The sequence below is a fragment of the Elephantulus edwardii genome, unplaced genomic scaffold, assembly GCF_000299155.1.
Source record: "Elephantulus edwardii isolate Elephantulus edwardi_28Jun2011 unplaced genomic scaffold, EleEdw1.0 scaffold00179, whole genome shotgun sequence".
NCBI classification, from domain to species: domain Eukaryota; kingdom Metazoa; phylum Chordata; class Mammalia; order Macroscelidea; family Macroscelididae; genus Elephantulus; species Elephantulus edwardii.
The window spans coordinates 1,993,699-1,998,987 of record NW_006399929.1 but is presented as its reverse complement, the minus strand read 5'-3'; positions in this window follow the sequence as shown (position 1 = coordinate 1,998,987).

The window sequence follows — 5,289 nt, the reverse complement described above, 5'->3', positions numbered from 1 at the left end:
ATAAACAGTCTTCCCAGTATCCTGGAAAAGCTACAACCAGGAGAAGATAACATAGATGAATGGGACCTTCTAAGACTCAAATCCCTATGCACATCCAACAACTTCTCCAGTAGGGTAAAAAGGGAAGCCACTGACTGAGATTATTCTTAAATTCAGCTGGTATAGACTCAAGGTCTAGACTCATATTTACCAGTTTTTATTTTCTTCAGCTTTAAATATTCACAGAAATAATTAGTGGTCTATTCCACTGTCTGCACATGGTCTGGTTATGACTACAGATATTGCACTTCTTCAATGATCCTTTCCACAAATATAGACCATTTGATTTTTATGCTATCCATTATGTGATGTTCAAATGTAAAATGGTGCAATTTGCATTTTTACAAAAATGTGTTTCCATTATTAAAAAAAAAAAGACCTGACAGAGTTGGAAATTTATTTGAACAGTATCACTAATATCAAATGCAAGCAAGATCCTGCTGAAGATTATCTAAAAATAGCTGGAACAGTACATCAGCAGATAACTGTGAGATGTGAAAGCTGAATTTAAAAGAGGCCATGGCAGTAGGGACATCATAGCATTATAACTGACATCAGATGGATCTTGACCAAAAGCAGAAAGTACCAGAGCAATGTCTGTTTGTGTTTCATTGACTTCACAGAGGCATTTGACTATATGGATCACAAAAAACTGTGGCTAACCTTGAGAAGAATGGGAATCCTATAACTCTTAATTGTGCTCAGGTGAAACTTAGTCCAGGAAGAACTAGTCAGAATAGAACAGAGAATCGCTGCATGGTTCAAGATCAGGAAAGGTGTGAGGTGGGATATATCTTCTCTCCAAAACTTTTCAATCTGCTTGCAGAACAGGTCTTTTGGAGGCTGGTCTTCATGGGAAGGAATGTGGCATCAGGACTAGAGGAAGACTCATGAACACCATGTGCTATGCAGATTAAACAACCTTGCTTGCTGAAACTGAGTAAGATAGGACATGAGGCTTTTACTGCAGAAGGCCAAGGACTGTAGTCTTCAATATTAATTGAAGAAACACACAGATTCTCACCACTGGGCCATTTGGCACCACCATGTTAGAAAGAGAAAGAGATTCAGATTTTTAACAACTTCAGCTTGCCTGGTTCCACAATTAACACTCTTGGCACCAGCAATCAGGAAATCTAAATATGAATTTCATTGGGAAAGTTTGCTGTCAGGGACCTCTAGAGTACTGAAGAATGATAATGTCAGTCTGGACACTAAGGTGTGTCTAATCCAGGCCATCATTTTTGCAATTACTTGTTATGTATCAGAGGGCTGGACAACAACTAATGGTGATAGAAGAATTGATGCCTTTGAGTTGTGGTGCTGGAGAAGAGTATTGAGCATACCATGGACTGTCAGGAAAATAAACAAGTCTATCCTGGAGAGGGTGAAATCAACCTGTTCCCCAGAGGCAAGGATTTTGAAGCTCTGTCTCACATAGTTCGGATATGAGGCCTGGAGCAGCTGAGAAATCCTTGGAGAAGGACATTATGCTTAGAAGAGTAGAAAGACAGAGCAAGAAGTAAAGACCCAAAATGAATGGGTTGACTCAGTGACTGGCGAAATGGGATTAGGTCTGTTGCAGATGATGAGATTGGCTTGGGATAAGATAAGGTTCAGAGCTATTGTACATGGGGTCACTATGTGTTGCAGATGACTCAGTAAAATATAGCAACAATTTACTATGACTAAATCATCTAGTACACAAAATTCTATCACTCCATCTCCAACCTCATTTCTGTCACCAAGTTCATATACTTTCAAACAACCATTTCTTCCAACTTTTCTGTTCTGTCACCAATAAGTATGAATACATCTTCATTTCATGTATGGTCAATTTCAGACTGCAAAAGTTGGTAGAACCTCACAATCCCTTCCTTTTGGGCTTTAGGTGTTCGTGCATATATTTAACAGTCATATTAACAAGTTTTCATAGTATGTTTATGAATAGTAATCTATCACTCACAGCATTGTACTTCAGACTGGATCTTGAAATTGCCTTTTTTAACTATGAAAGTAGCACCATTATTCCTCGGTTTTTAATTCCTAGTTTAATGCTCCACTATATGATTGTGTGATTCAATGAGGCCAATGCTCTTTTATCTCTGATCACTGATGCCTAGGATGTCAACCTTCATGCATTCCATTTAATTTTATGCAACTTCCGTTTATCCTACATTTATATTTCATACATCTCATAAAGATAATTTATTCTTGCCCTTTATTGTTATGTATTTGTGTTATCAGTTTCCAGCTGTGAAGCAACCCCAACTTGCAACAGATGCTTTATTACAATTATCTTCACCTGTTGTGCATGTGGTGATGGTGGTTTCCAACAAGTCAGAACCAAGTCATAGATGACCCTTGAGTGGATAGCTTTTAAACAAAGAAGCTTTAGCCTTCTCTTTTCCATAACTTTTCCATAACTTGTTATGCATCAGAGAGATAAGATGATGAATAAGGATTATAGTAGAATTGATGTCTTTGGGTTACAACCTTGGAGAAGAGTACAAAATATCTCATAGAAAGCCAAAGAATAAAATAACAACAGGTATGTCTTAGAGAAAGTGAAACCAGAGTGCTTTCAAACCCAAAGATAAAGAAGTTTTGACTCACATACTTTGAGGCTATTGCTGCTTGTCATTGTTGTGGAGCTGCTGTTCCAGCAGGTTTTCAGAGTTAGTTAATCACATGAGAGGAGATTGCCCAGGCATCTCCTGCAGAGCAGCTGGTGGATTTGAACTGCATGCCTTCAGGATTGCAGTGCAGTTTCTTACTACTAAGCCACAAAAGCTCCCTGGGCATATTGCTAGGAGAGGCTATTCCTTGGAGAAGGACATCATGCTTGGAAAGGTGGAGACGTGGGAAAGGAGAGGAAATCCTCAGTGAGATGAACTGACAGTAACTTCAGCAATGGCCTCAAGTGTGTTAGAGATTGTAAGGACAGGTTTCAAATCTGTTTGTAGAGTTGCTATGAGTCACACTCAGTTCAAGGGAACATAACAACAGCCTTTTCTCACACTAAATCCAAATGCATTTTGAGAAGATTTTGACTTAAAACCCTCTTGCAGGAGGATAGGCAATCTCCTCCTAAGCAGTTGATGGCCTTGGAAAACCTACTAATGGGTCAACTGTGGGTCAGCTCCAACTTGACAGTACACAACAACAGGCTGGAGTAGAACTGCCTATAGAATTTCTAAGGCTGTAAATCTTTTCTTTTCTTTTATTCTTATTCATTTTAATGAAAGTTTATAGAGACTTAGGGTTTCCATTAATTCAATGTTGCACATTTCTCCCTGCCCCCCTCTCCTCCCTAGTTCACTCTTCTCTTTGAAAAGTAAAAGAAAAATTCTTTCATTGTTGTACAATCGTTCCCCCAGGTCCACTCCACTATGCAGCCTTCGTTCTGGAGTCCTGTCATGACAATAAAACCTAATAATTAATATATCCCTTTTAAATAGTTCTCTCCCTCATCTGTTTCAATGTAGTATGCATAATTTCTCTTTCTCAATCTCCCCCAATACCCTATGTCAGTCCCCTTTTACAACAGTGGCACTATGCAATATTTGTGCTTTTGTGACAGAGATATTTCACTCTAAGGCTGTAAATCTTTATGGAAGCAGACTGCATGGTCTTTCTCCTTGAGAATGATTGGTGAATCATTCTACTACCCTTTCAGTCAACAGTCCAGTTTTTTGATCACTGTGCCACCAGGTCTCCTTTCTGGCTTAAGATAAGAACCACGTGTACCCATTTAACTACAAATTCTATCTAGAGGCACACGTAGGAAGTGGTCTTCTTATACATAACCTGGGGACGGATGGTATAAGAATTTCTTTAGAAATCTTTCTATCAAGACTCTCTCCATTCCTCACATTTGTTTTCCTCTAGAGTGACCTTATTTTTAAAATTCAGATAGTGTTTCTTGATCTTACATGCCATCAAATTGGAACCAACTTATAGCTGACCCTCCAGAGGATTTTTAAAGGCAGCAATATGCAAAGAAGGAGATTTCCCATCTTTCAGTTAGGAGTTAAATAATTTAAGGCACAAAAACAGGAAGGAGAGATAAAGGTAAAACTAAAGTCAGAAAGTACCTTACAATTTCAGCTGGACCTTTCTTGACAAATTATTAGAGCACAGCCTGATCTCATATAAAATATAAAGTTAATAAGAGGCAAAATTTAGTCTGATCAGAGACAGGAGAAACTTATAAGGAAGTGGCCTATGCTTTAGAAAACTGACATATGTAGTAAGAATTACCTCTAAATTAACTTAAATAGCAGAGTCTTGAACATACCACGGACCACCAAGAAAACAAAAAGGTCTTAGAGAAGGTGAATCCAAGGTTCTCCTTGCAGGCTAGGATTTTGAAGCTCTGTCTCACGTACTTTGGTCATGTGGTCAGGAGGAACTGGTCCTTGAAGAAGGATATCATGCTTGGAAGGGTGGAGCGAAAGCATAGGGAGAGGAAGATCCTCAATGAGATGGATTGATAAAGTAACTGGGGCAGTAGAGGTAGGGGTGTCAAAGTCAGTGAGACTGGCTCAGGACAGGGCAGGCTTCAGGGCTACTGTACATAAGGTTGCTATGAGTTTCAAGTGGCTCAATGGCACATAACAACATCCTAGCACAAGGAGACGTAACACACAATCAGTGAAGTCATAAACAGTAGAAAGAAGTAGGATCCTCCAACAGTATTATTCCATGGACCCATACAGCACTCATCCACAATGCATAGAGCCCACTCCAGAAGGCAGCAAACTGGCTATAGAAGCACCTATCCTCTCATAGACTATTGTTTTCCCCATTTTTTTCCTTGGAGAGTGGCTTATTCCCCCCTCTGGAATGTATTGCATTTACTTTCACTAATAAATTGCCTCTACTTTCACCTCCAGTTTTTTGTCCTTGCCTTCCTTCTTGGCAAATCAAACATCCCTGACTTTGCTGGATTTTGAGTTCACAGGGCCTGATCGCTATAATTTGAACAGATTTGAAGAGGAACAGTGTATACTCTTTAAGAGCCACAGAAAATACTGTAGACTCTCTGGTGTCTCCTTGGTGGTACAAACCTTACTGTTGTCTCACACTTGGCTCAATTGTTTGTGTGAGCAAGGGTGACCAAAGGCAGGGTGCTCATGTCATGGTAACATTTTGGTACCCAAACTTGGGAGTACAAATTGCAAGTGATTTGTGTTGAATTTGAAAATGCTTCTGTGGAGCATCTTGGAGATTCAAACCATGTGCCTT